This window comes from Pelodiscus sinensis, chromosome 1, assembly GCF_049634645.1.
Source record: "Pelodiscus sinensis isolate JC-2024 chromosome 1, ASM4963464v1, whole genome shotgun sequence".
NCBI classification, from domain to species: domain Eukaryota; kingdom Metazoa; phylum Chordata; order Testudines; family Trionychidae; genus Pelodiscus; species Pelodiscus sinensis.
In genome coordinates this window covers 95,465,406-95,478,998 of record NC_134711.1, presented here as the reverse complement: position 1 = coordinate 95,478,998, position 13,593 = coordinate 95,465,406, and the positions used below count along the sequence as shown (strand labels likewise).

The 13,593-nt window shown below is 46.3% G+C and overlaps 1 protein-coding gene across 5 annotated transcripts in view; it reads right to left on the bottom strand.

Moving 5' to 3' along the window:
- The window catches only part of SYN3 (synapsin III), a 390,200-nt gene that overhangs the window by 310,405 nt on the left and 66,202 nt on the right, over positions 1-13,593 (bottom strand). Inside the window, exon 1 of one of the 5 annotated variants that reach the window (XM_025178914.2) lies at positions 12,793-12,944. The exons of 2 other annotated variants lie outside the window; for them this stretch is intronic. The gene's annotated coding sequence lies outside the window, so the exon portion shown is untranslated. Of the gene's footprint in view, positions 1-10,000; positions 10,126-12,792; positions 12,945-13,593 lie in introns of those variants that run through there. 2 more of the 5 variants (XM_025178915.2, XM_075938220.1) reach the window with 2 other exon arrangements.

Below are 13,593 nucleotides of genomic sequence, written 5' to 3'. Positions count from 1 at the left end.
ATTTGCTGACCTGGGGTTCCCAAACTGCGGGGGAGCGATCGATGGGACCCACATCCCGATCCGTGCACTGGACCATTGAGCAGTCCAGTACATCAATCGAAAGGGCTACTTCTCCATGGTGCTGCAGGCCCTGGTCGACCACCGGGAACACTTTACAGACATTTTTGTCGGGTGGTTGGGCAGGGCACATGATGCCCGAGTGTTCAGGAACTCCAGCCTGTACAGGAAGCTGGAAGCCTTTCTCCTGGGGTGGGGGGCAGATGCCAGCCACAAGGGCTGAGCTTTCCAGCAGACGCAGACAGCTGCCATCCGCCAGGCCCATCAGGCTGGGGTGTGCATCCGGGAGACCCTGAAGGACAGTTTCTCTCAAGGATCCCAGTAACTCTCTCCAAGGCCTCCTCCCTAGGGGCCTCTGCCTTGCGGCCCTACCCCTTCCCCACCACAAACCCTTCCTTAGCCCTTTCCCTGGCCTCTCAATAAACACACCAGTTTGGTTTAAAAACATTGCAGACTGTATTAATTAAAGATTCAGAAAAGGTGGGCGGGGGAGAGGGACTCAGAACTGGGAAGAGGAGGGGGCGACTCGATGTGCCACCCGGATTTGGGGACCTCGTCAGGGTTGTGAGGGTCCGGGGAGCACAGAGGGGTGGACAGGAGGGGGGGCTGGAGTGGGATCAGAATTGGCAGGGAGGACAGGGGAGGGGCCACAGACATCACTTGGGGAGGGGGTATGGGCATTGCTAGGGAAGGGAGCAGAGGCATAGCACGGGGGGCAGGTGCACAGGGAATGGGCATAGTGGGGAGACAGAAGGATGGAAGCCAGGAGCAGCGGCATCAGGCAGGTGTACCCTCATGCAAGACATGACGGCAAACATGTTGTCACACCGCTGCGTTAACTGGTCCCAGGCACGCTTCTGCCTCTCCAAGGCGGTGTGGACCTTGTGCACCAGGGTCTGGTGGATGTCACGAAGGACACTGATATGGTGACACATTAGGTTCTTGTGCACCCCAGTGTGTTTTCAGATCCCCTGTGTTCTGGCGGGCAGCTGTGGTGCTGTGGCTCGGCCCTCAGTCCCAGCTGATCTGGCTGTGGAGAACACACAAGAGGGAGCGGCGGTCAGTCATCCCCGCAGCCACTGTCCCCGAGGCTGTGCCCTCCACTGTGAGTAGCGAACAACAGTCTGCAGCCCAGAAGAGGGGGATGTCCCAGGTGCAAGGCCATGTGGGGCCTGCACAGTAGGCCCTGTCTCACAGGGGCCCCGATGTGCCCACAGGACCATGCTGTCCACTTCCCACCCCCAGGCCTCCCAGGGATCCGCACACATAGATGTGGCTCCCTGGGCTGTCTGTGGGAACGGCTGCTGCCTCACATGTAAAGGCATGCCCATGTGCTGTGTGCGGCACTCCTTGGTCTGTGTGGTGTCGTGCCTGCGCTCTTGTGGCTAGCCTGCTTCCAGTTGGGGCGGCCCCCTCTCTTGTGGCAGGAGGTATGTGGCCTCCCCTGAGCCTGGCTGCAGGATCCCACCCATGCTCAGGGGCTGCCTGCTGCATCCGCATGCTGCACAGTAACGCAGCACGTGGTTGCACGTGCATGGACGCAGAACGATGTCCAGCCAGAGTGACATTCACCCCCTGTCTCCTGTGCACTCGCCTCCCCCACCCTGTGTGTGTGAAAGTGAGACCACTCACCTGAAGAGCCCTCCCAGGCATCCAACAAGGCCTGGGAGACGTCCTGGTTCCTCGCACCGGCTCCAGGGAGAAAGTCACAGTGCTCATCTCCTCCTCCTCCTTCTCCTGTGCCGTGGCTAGCTGGCCCTGGCCCTCCTGGTCCTCCTCCACAGAGACCTCAGGCTGGCTGATGACGGGGGTCTCCAGGCTGGAGTCCACGAGGATGGATGGAGAAGACATTTCCCTACCCCCCCAGGATTTCTAGGAGCTCCTTATAGTAGGAGCAGGTGTTGGGTCCTGCCCCAGAGCACGAGCTGTGCTCTCCGGCCTGGACATGTCCCTGGCGGAGCTCCTTCACCTTACTCCAGACTTGTTCCAAGGTCTGGGCTGAGTGTTCGCGCTCTGCCAAGGACTCGGCCATCTGGCCATAAATGTCCACATTCTGGCACTTGGCCTGGGGATCCTGTAAGGTCTCCCCCTCACCCCACAGTTCTCTCCAGGCCAGATCAGGATGGGGCACACCTCTTCGTTCCCCGGAGTGGGTCTTGGGACTCCTGGGGCTGCTCCCTGCGAGGGACAGGAGGGTTGTGGGAGGCTTGAGGCTCGGACATGGCTTGCAAGGCCTGTAGCAGGGAGAGCCGCACGGTAAAGTGCTGCTCTGTGGCCATCTTCCTGCCACAAAGCTTGTCCAGGGTGCTTGCAGCTTTAAGAGGGGTCAGGAGACAGGAACTATAGAGTTGTGATTACTTTGTATGGTGTGGCCACCAGGGCACCTTTGCTATTTTCTGGAGGCCTCTTCTTTAGAAAAAAACCCTCCTCCCCATCCACAAATGCCTTTTTCCGAAAGAGCTCTTTCAGAAAAAGGCTTCTTCCTCATAGAATGTGGATTACAAAGATAGAATGAGGATCATAAAACCCCTCTGTTCTTTCAATTTACTTGTGAAAGAACATGATTGCAGTGTGAACGTTACTCAAGTTTTGTTGGAAAAATGGCTGTTTTTCCGACAAAACTCTGCAGTGTACACATACCTTAAGATAAGAGACCCAACCTGGGAAGGAAAGTCACAGTTCTCAACATAACAGCGCAAGGCCATCAAGTTTCAGCAATAACTGCCAAGGGTTGTGAGATGGGGAAGTCTTGTACAGGTATAAGGGGTTTTTTGTTTGTTTGCTTGTTTGTTTTATTTATTTGAACAAAAGTGAATCCACTCTCCTCCTCCTCCTCAAAAAAATAAAAAAAAATAAATAAAAATGATTCACTCAGAGGATTTGTGCCAAGACAATCCCTCTCTTTTTTACATCCTTCAGAGCTTTCAAGGACTTGTCTAAAATGCATATCTTGAATTATGTATTTAGTGGGAGCTGTAAAGTGATTAAATTAACTCGCATGGCGAGCTGCCCAACTTTGCTCTCAAAACTCAGGGTAGTTTTAGCATAATTTATTTAAGAGATTTTAAATAATGCTTGCTTAAATCACAAAAAGGGAGTGAGATTTAGGCTGTTGCCATGGCTACTTGAGAAATCGGCTCAAAATTCAGGGGATGCTCATAGAGGGAAATATTTCCATGGGGAGCTCTGCTGAGGACTGAGTGATACATATGGCCCTTGGTTATCACATCCCTTTCAAGTTAATTCCAAGTATCAACACCTACCAGATGAGGGGTTTAATAATTAGGAGCAAGGCTTTGGTTAAGAAGAGTACAAGCAAGTTCCTCTACTTCAGATGTGAAGTTAGTCCTGGAGAAAGGTGATGGATTGGAAGCCACTGAAGAAGTACAATAAGCAGCCACGGTAAAAAATTTCTGTACATGCTATTCCCTGCCATGCGCCTTAACCCTACCTTGGAGAGACCACCTCTTTGGGACATGCTCAGTGCTGCCCCTCTGTATTCAAGGGGAGTTTTGTCACTGGCTTCTACAGCAGCAGAATTGGAGCCTTGAGAATGAACTGCCCACTCACCAATGAACATTGCCAAGCCCTATAATATCTTTACTCTAATTTCTTCCACCTCTCCTGTCCCATTCATGCCTGCCTGTTAGTCATGTCCTTCTCTGCATCTTCTCCTACTCTCATCACAAGACCAATCTTTTAGAAGAGTTCAGGGCTTGATTTTCCAGTGCTCAGCACTCACAAGTAGGGCCAAATTTTTAGAAGAATTCAACTTTCATTTAGGCAGAATTAAAAAAAAACCCACTCCACCACACTGCAACTGGTGGGTAATTTGTAGCTTAGATAGGCATACCTGCACTAGGTTTTATCTAGCTAGTGCTCTAAAAGTAGTGCTGAGGACGCTGTATCATGGTCTTATGGTCTTCAACATGGGCTAGGAATGCCAGTACAAACCTGAAGGCGATTTGGGGGAGGGGCTTGTAGAGCCCATAATGCTGCATCCGTATTGTGACAGGTACCTGAGCTAGCTAGATTAAAACTGCCCCAGGTATGTCTACAGGACTTGCAAATTATACCCCTGGTTGCAGTGTAGACATAGACAAAGAGGCAGATTTATAGAGGGACTCAATAACCAACATGCTAAGCTCTTCTGAAAAATTTGCCCGCTCTGGTGAATGTCAAGAGCTCTTCAACAATCTGGCCTTTGTGGCATCAATCATGCTGCAATGATTAACAGAGTTTTCCATCAAAAAACTTTTTTTTTTACAGAAAATTCAACTTTCCACAAAACATTTTGCCCAATAGAAAGTCTTAAGCACCCACCAAAGATGTCCTGTGTTATTGGCAAAAGACTTAAATTCCTTTTCTGATTGGCTCTGTTACATTTTGAGACATGATGGTGATGGATGCAGCTTTTCATATTAGACATTTCATTTAAGGTACCTGGCTTCTTGCCAAAGGACTCTGCCTGCTCTGCTTCCTGATGAGCAACCAGAGAAGAAAAATAAAAGGCCAAAATACTTTTAAAAACAGAAATTAGATTAACATCCATTCTAACAAGATTTCACCTTCCCCTTTTCTTTTGTAATAAAATAAAGTCTCTTCAGGGAGAACATCCCATACTCTAAGAAGTCTTTGATCCCCGCAGAAGCTGTAGGTTTTTCTCTTTCTGAGTAAGAAGTCATGATTAACGTTCTGTCTACCATTGTGGTTATTTAATGTTCTAATGCCCCTAGGCTCCAGTCATAGCTCCATTATGCTAAGCACAATGAAAAATAGATCTCCAGAGAAAGTAGTCCCCCTTTTGAAGATCTTAGTGCAAGATCACACGGAATAATATAAAGACATTACAAAGGAACAGAAAAGGGTCAGGGAAGGTAGAAAAGAAGAACTCCTTTTGATTGGCTTTAAACACAGTAGACTCAGGATTTGGGAACTGGAGACTTGCCTAATGTTTTCCAACTAGGGTCTAGATCCTGCAAGCTGCTCTACTCACCCTACTATCTGTATCCATGTAGAGCCCCAATCTCTTCACCAGAACACTGCGGGGGCCTACCCACACAAAACTCACAGCAGGGTTCATGGATTTTGAGGCTAGACAGGTCAATTGCGAGCACCTTGTTTGATCTCCAGCATAACACAGGTCCTAGAACTGCACCTCGTAATTTCTGCATCAAGGCCATAGATGTGGGCTGTGGTTCAAAGTTAGCATCTGGAAATCTCTCCAGTGAGAAACAATTTGCAGTACTAGTTGGCACTGCCTTCCTCCCTCATGAAAGAGTCTTAAACAGCATAATAGTGATTAAATAACAAGGGCTCTATACCAAACTGAATGGAGATCTATAAGAGGTTATTCTAAAAGCTGACTGGATATACTTATCTACAAGATTATTTCTATAGATTTTATTACAAACTATAATTTTCAAGAAAAACTTAAACAACAAATAGTCTAGTAGCACCTTAAAGACTAACAAAACATATAGATGGTATCATGAGCTTTCATGGGCACAACCCACTTCTTCAGATGACAGGAGTGTTAGAAGTCCAGATCCAAGAATAAATAAGGGAAGGAAGAAGGGGAGGAAGAAGGAAAAAAAGGAGAGAAAAAAGGAGGGGAGGAAAAAAAAGAGACAGAGAGTAGATAGTTCAAAAAGTTACAAGAGGCTGATAAGAACCATTAGCACCTTCATTGTTTGGTTGGTTGATTAAGTCATTAAAATGTGGAAGATAATGTAAGAGCCAGCTGTGGTTCATACCATTTGAATAAGAATAAAACTTGTGAATGAAGTTAAGTTCCAATCTTTCTCTATGTATTTGGCTTGTGGAATTGGTTTGAAACAAAACAGCGACTTAGAGATCCATTAATGAGTATCCAGGAAGATTCAAGTATTTTCCAACAGGTTTTTGTGTATTGCCTTTTCAGATATCTGATTTGTGTCCATTAATTCTTTCCTATAGAGTCTGTCCAGTTTGGCCAATATACATGGCAGTGGGGCATTGCTGGCATTTGATGGCACATAGACCACATTAATGGATTTGCAGTTAAATGAGCCTCTGATTTGGTGGCTGATGTGGTTGGGTCCAGTGATGAAATTGCTGGTGTAGATGTATGGGCAGAGGTGGCACCCGGGCTGATTTCAGGGTGCCAACTCTGCCCAGTGATTCACAAAACCCTAAATAATTTTATCATTCTATAAGTCTACCCCAGCCCCAAGCACTGCCAAACATGATATGTATTATTGTCGCATCCAGGATCTCCAATCATGGCACCAGGTCTCACTATGCTAGACACTGTACAAACACAGGACAAAGTGATGGGCCCTACTCCAATGAGTTTACAATCTGAGTATGGAACAAGAGACAGAAGAGGCAATATGGGTCAGCAGCCTCATCATCACACCAGCTGCCTCACCAATGTCAGTTTCTTGGTAGGCATCACCGCAAAGGACAGTTTTAAGGAGGGATCGGAGGAAGATAATTGAGTAAGTTTTCTAGATATTTATGGGGCCTACCTCCCATATGAGAGGGGCAGCCTGGGAGAAAGCACAAACGTTCTTGTTTGAAAATCTAAGAATGGGGTAATAGAGGTTGCCATCATTGGCTGATTAGAGGTAGGAGCTGATATCTTGACAGAATGGGAGAGAAGACAGGGAGGGTGGAAACAGGCTTTGAAGGGCCTTGAAAAGTTTAGAAAAGTAGATTATGTTTAGTCTGATGGAGAAAGGAAGAGCCATTTGAGAGTGTGACATTGCCAAAGTGATAAGCGAGGAGATAGAATGCAGGCAACAATCAAAATGTATACTAGTAGGCAACATGGCATTTATTGAGGCTAGACTTAAGGATGCAGTAATCAAAACATAGATGATAATAGCCCTGAGAACAGTTGTAGCTGTGTGGATGGACAGCAAAGACTGTATTTTAGAGATGCTACATAGGAAGGACTAGCAAGATTCAGACACAGCCTGGATGTTAGTGTAACCTACACACCTAGGCTATGTCTAAACTTGCGGCTTCTTGCGCGAGTAATATGCAAATGAGGCTAAACATGGACTATCACCAAGCCTCATTTGCATACCTAATGAGCCACCATTTTTTTCAGAAGAGGCTCTTGTGCAAGAAGGAGCATCTAGACTGCCCCTTTTTGCGCAAGAAAAACCCTCTTGCGCAATGCCATTACACCTATTACTTTTCAGGAAGAATGGCATTGCGCAAGAGGGTTTTTCTTGTGCAAGAAGGGGCAGTGTAGACAGCTCCTTCTTGCGCAAGAGCCTCTTCTGAAAAAAATGGTGGCTCATTAGGTATGCAAATGAGGCTCGGCAATATTCCATGTTTAGCCTCATTTGCATATTACTCGCGCAAGAAGCCGCGAGTGTAGACATAGCCCTAGTGTGGTTACTGAGTACTGCAAGTGGCACCTAGACACTGCAACAGTTAAGATCAAGAGAACTCTACAGCAGTGGCTGGGAGTTAGTTGGCTTTTAGCTCAGAGGGTAGAGGCTCCTATAGTCAGCTTCCCAGGTTCAAATCCGCTTTGGTGGTGGTTACATTAGCATCCAAGGGATGGTTAAGACAAAAGTTAAAGGCCTGAGTAATTGGAAAGATGATGTTGTTTATGCACAGTGATCAAAACATGGAGAGAGGGGAATGATAGGAACTTTGATTTAGTCATTTTGACGTTAAGCTGCCCTCTCAGCCATCACATGGAGATGTCAGAGAGAAGTATCAAGATCCCACTTTGCACAGGATGGCTGTGTCTAGACTGCATCCCTTTTCCGTAAAAGGGATGCAAATTAGACACATCGCAATTGCAAATGAAGCGGGGATTTAAATCCCCCCACTTCATTTGCATAAACATGGCTGCCGCTTTTTTCCGGCTTGGGGCTTTGCCAGAAAAAAAGCGCCAGTCTAGACGGGGATCTTTCGGAAAATAAAGCCTTTTCTGAAAGATCCCTTATTCCTCTTAAAAAAAGGAATAAGAGATCTTTCGGAAAAGGCTTTATTAGATCCCCGTCTAGACTGGCGCTTTTTTCTGGCAAAGCCCCAAGCTGGAAAAAAGCAGCAGGCATGTTTATGCAAATGAAGCGGGGGGATTTAAATCCCCGCTTCATTTGCAATTGCGATGTGTCTAATTTGCATCCCTTTTACGGAAAAGGGATGCAGTCTAGACACAGCAGATAAGACAGATCTGAAGAAGAGGTAGATTTGTGGGTCATTAGCTTAGATATGACAGCTGAATTTATGTTGGTGAATGAGACTGAGCAGAGACAAGGTGCAGAAGGAACAAAGGGTATGTCTACACTACCCTCCTAGTTCGAACTAGGAGGGTAATGTAGGCATACCGCACTTGCAAATGAAGCCCGGGATTTGACTTTCCCGGGCTTCATTTGCATAAGCGGGGAGCCGCCATTTTTAAAACCCCGCTGGTTCGAACCCCGTGCAGTGCGGCTACACGGGGCACGAACTAGGTAGTTCGAACTAGGCTTCCTAGTTCAAACTACCATTACTCCTCGTGAAATGAGGAGTAACGGTAGTTCGAACTAGGAAGCCTAGTTCGAACTACCTAGTTCGTGCCCCGTGTAGCCGCGCTGCACGGGGTTCGAACCAGCGGGGTTTTAAAAATGGCGGCTCCCCGCTTATGCAAATGAAGCCCGGGAAAGTCAAATCCCAGGCTTCATTTGCAAGTGAGGTATGCCTACATTACCCCGCTAGTTCGAACTAGCGGGGTAGTGTAGACATACCCAAAGAGAAGAATGCTGTGGAAGATGAGGACAATGAGGATGCTGAAGGAGTGATTAAGGTACAAATGGAACTAGATATCAAGAAAGGCAAAATCAGTGCAATCAAGAGCAACTGACAGGTTGAGGAGGAGGACGGAATACTGGTTCTGAACTTGGTCTAGGACTGTAACAGTGTAGTCAGTTAAACGATTAACCAATAAGCGAGTGCCTATCAGTTAACGCTATTGGCTACACACAATCCCCCACCCCCACGGTTCCACCAGTAAATTTTTTCACAGGTGTAGTCCTAGCATCAACCCTCTGCTGCAGCTCTGCATTGGATGCAATTTAGGAGCCAGCGCACGGGCAGGCTGGCTCAGTCCTGGCTCATGCTGGTTCCTGGCACCAAGTACCACGGCAGCTCTGCACACAAGTGATGTTACAAGTGAGTTTGGCAGGGGGAAGGGGGAATTAAGATGGAACAGACTCCTGAATGTTTGTTTTCGGAGGGGAAGAGGACAGTGAGGGGTTAAAGAGAAAGGCATGCATGCGAGAGTGAGGAAGTTCAGCAGATGGAATGAGATCAGGTCATTTGAGCAAGTGGACTCTTCTCATATTGAGCTCATTGTGGCTTCTTCTCTCTCACAGCAGCCAATGCAGGCCCATTGCAAGGGAGGGGGTGGAAAGGGTGAGAACAACACCCCATGCTGCACAACACAACAGGCCCGCAGCGCCACCCTACCAACTACTCCCTCACCCTGCCTGTCCCTCTGCTGTGCCTGAAGTTCTCGCTGGGTCCATGCAACCATGTGTGCATGCACCTAAAGCAGCTCCCGCCCCCCAGGCTGGGTCCAGTTAGCCAATCAGAAAGAACATTCCATGGCACGTGCTGCCCCGAACTTGCTCAATTCTGGGGAGATGCATACTTCTCATCACATACTTCAATTGTAAATCCTTTGCAACAGGGGCTGTCTTAGGATATGTAAACATGACTATTTTGAACTCCTTTATATTTAAAAAAAAATGGTGGTCCACATTTACAAAAAAAGCCCACCCCTCATAGAAATTGCTGTGAACAAGCCTGCAATGCCACACACAAACATACACATCCCATTCTGGGAAGCTGTAAAACAATAGGGACACTAAGATGGTAAATCCAGCAGGAGTAACATTAAGAAATAGAAGACAAAGGGAGGAGATAAAAGAAAAGAAAGATTGATACGCACCAGAGTAAGGAAGAAAGATATACATAGATCTATGAAACCATTTTCTCCGTTGAATGGCCTCACTTGGCCTGAGCAGGTAAGGGTACCATCCAGGATACCAAAGCACCAAGCCTCTTCACTCCCAAATGGGTCAACACCTATTGTGTTCATGCACATTACTCCAAAGGACCAAATAATGAGTTCTAGTGCACAATATATCCTTCTGATATAAGAAGCTTCCATTGCATTACCATAGCAACATGTGACCTCACAAAAGTCCTTGGAGAGCATCTATTCTAACTATTACATTTACAATTTAGGGAGAGCCCATTCACACTTTTTTGATGCTACTCTGTTCATTTCAATAGCATCTTTCCATAACAAGCCTGTGAATTGAAATGGCTTTGTCATCTCTCAGCTATCTTAGGAAGTTAAAATAGGTAGATGAACACAACACCTCTTACACAAGAGCCAATCTAATCTGCCTGTCAGGTTTCAAGCACTTTCTGAAAAAACAAAACAAAACCTACACACATAATTCCATAATGTGTACGTACACACACACACACACACACACAATTACTGCTGCACTGCTGCTCTTTCACTTCACATATTTTGTGACTGAGCAATATCTGCTTTATAGCTGACTTGTCTCTCCGCTTCAGTTTATGAACACTTAACCATATCAGGTCTTTCTATTTTGTTTACCACTACATGCACTATTAGCTGTCACCAACTAGCAATTATTACTCCAGAGCCAACTAGTGCCAGCTGCTGAAGTGGCTTTGTGATGGTTTTGTTGCAGGCAATATAAATTGACTCATGAGAAGACGTTCAAAACTTATCTAATAATTTGATTATGTTAAGGTTAGGATTTTAGAAAAAGTATTAGCATTGGCATCATGGTTTAGACTCTTATCTGGACAAGAAAGGTCCTTGGAAAGTCATGCTGCTTTTTATTGGAAAGTGTATTTGGTACTTGCATTTTATGTGGTTGCTGACCTCTGCTGGAAACCATTTGCTGTGTGCCAAACACGAGGGCTGTGTCTAGACTGGCAAGTTTTTCCGGAAAATCAGCCACTTTTCCGGAAAAACTTGCCAGCTGTCTACACTGGCCACTTGAATTTCCGCAAAAGCACGGACTTCCTACTGTAAGAAATCAGTGCTTTTTGCGGAAATACTATGCTGCTCCCATTCGGGCAAAAGTCCCTTTTGCGCAAAAGGGCCAGTGTAGACAGCTCAGATTTGTTTTGTGCAAAAAAGCCCCGATCGCGAAAATGGCGATCGGGGCTTTTTTTGTGCAAAAGCGCGTTTAGATTGGCACGGACGCTTTTCCGCAAAAAGTGCTTTTGCGGAAAAGCGTCCGTGCCAATCTAGACGCTCTGTTCCGAAAATGCTTTTAACGGAAAACTTTTCCGTTAAAAGCATTTCCGGAAAATCATGCCAGTCTAGACGTAGCCCAACACTTCAGAATGAGCTGAACTCTGGTTTGGCCTGTTTGATTCACAGGAGCATCATTTAATTTTAGAGCTATATAATGGCTCTATGTATATATGGGTCCTGATTCACATCTCCCAGAGTCAGTGGAATCACACTAGTGTCAAACCATCATAAATTAGAGCAGAATGGGGCTTCTCCTCACCCCATTTGTGAAGCACCTAGCACAATGGGGTTCTGGTCCCTGACTGGGGTTCCCAGGCACTATTGTAACACAAATAATAAGCAGTACAGGACTGAGAGCTATACAAGTATGCTACAGCCGATGTATCCAGGCAGAATACTGCGAAAGGCACAAAACCAACATGGATTCAGTCAACTGACTTGTTATAAAAAATCTGCTCAGACACTGCTGGTGACATGTTCAATCATTTCTTCAGGTCCCGCTACACAATCACACTGCCTCCCTCAGCTGGTTGCCTAGCAACTACAAAAAGCCCCAGTGTATGTGAGAGGAATCAGCCAAGCAGTACATTGCTTGGGTTTCAGTGTTTTCTTCCTCTCTTGTAAAAACACATGAGTAAAGTGGCCTTGGGCTGAAAAGGGCCATCTCTCACAAATCATTGTTTTACAGCAACAGCAATTAATACGGTGTACATAGACAGTCTCTTCCACAGACGCTGAATCTGCTCCTAGCTTGCGAGAGGCTCAGCTGTCCTTAGTCAGTTCAGGAAGCAGTAAATCAGTAACAGCAAGAGAGCGAACAGCGGAATACCAACCAACCCGCCAGCTAATGAAAAATACCCACTGGTTATACTTCCATGTCTGCCATGAGGTAGCCTTATTCACAGCACTGGAGAAGGCAGAAGCTGATCACAGCTACATGATCATGACACTAATTAGCCAGTGTTGGCTGATGGACTGATATTCAGGGCTGGAGCTTGACAAATTTGACTCACTCCAAAGCCATAGAGACTATGAGGAGAATGAGAAAGATAGCTAGGCTGCCGTGGGGTCCAGGTGTGGGCATCAGTATGTGTGTCTCAGTCCTAGCCGCTGCTGTCCTGCCCTGACTGTGAGGTGGGGGAAGGGCCAGGTTGGGGCTGTGCTGGTGATGTGATCCCATCGATTATAATGATAATGAGCATGGTCCACCTGTACAAGGGCATACTCCACTGGGAAAGCTATCCCACTACCATAGGGAAGAAGCAGCTTGGCAGGGGCCACATGGACATGGCATCTATTAGTCTCTCCGCCTAGTGAGGTTTGAAGGGGGCCTGGTAGGACCAACCCTGTAAATTTAGCACCTTTAGTAGGTCACATAGATTACCATCACTGACATCATCCGTAGTATTATGTCGAAGATTAACACATACCAGCAGCTCAGTGTTTCCAAATACGTACAGGGACCATCATTTAGATCTTGCTTTTAGTAATAGGCTGGGATCCTCTGATGGGTCAGGACAGCAGGATCAGCTTCAAAGAGGTGAAAAACAGAACACCTGGAGTCTACTGGCCAATTCATGGAATGGTGTATCTTGACTACCATTCTTACCTTCAGGGAATTCTATTGTGATGTAGGCACTAGGAGTAGAAGGAAAAAGAAAATATCCATGCATTATGCTTTGGGCTCTAAGAAACAACCACCAGTTATGGGGGTAGGTTATTTCAAAACACAACAAACCTAAAAAATGGTTGCATCCACTAAACACAGGCGGCAAAGTGTATCCCCAAATATCTGCAGGTTTATGCACACATCTATAAACCTCTTTTCAAATCATGCCTAAACTTGTCTTAAGCCACTTCAACCTGTTTAAGCCTAAAAGGGCCTTGATCTAAGAGAAACTTCGTGCCCCCCCCTTTTTTAAATTCAGGCCAACTGTACATTTTGATCTTCCTTTGCTATCAGCCCTAACAGTTCTCTCCCCCTTTCAGACACACAGTGGACATCTTGATCTTTCAGCTTTCTAGACAGATATTTAGCCCATTGACTCTCTGTTGCATTGGTTCCCATAGATGAGGCTTGGTTTTGTTCTTCCAGTACCATGCTACCAGGGAGTTATCAGCAGAAACTGCACACCTGCCTTTGCCTGGAAGCTGCCTTTTTGTCTAAGGTTCAATATAAAATTAATATTTAGTGTCCTGCATAACGGGGCATTCCATATTTTTATGGGCAT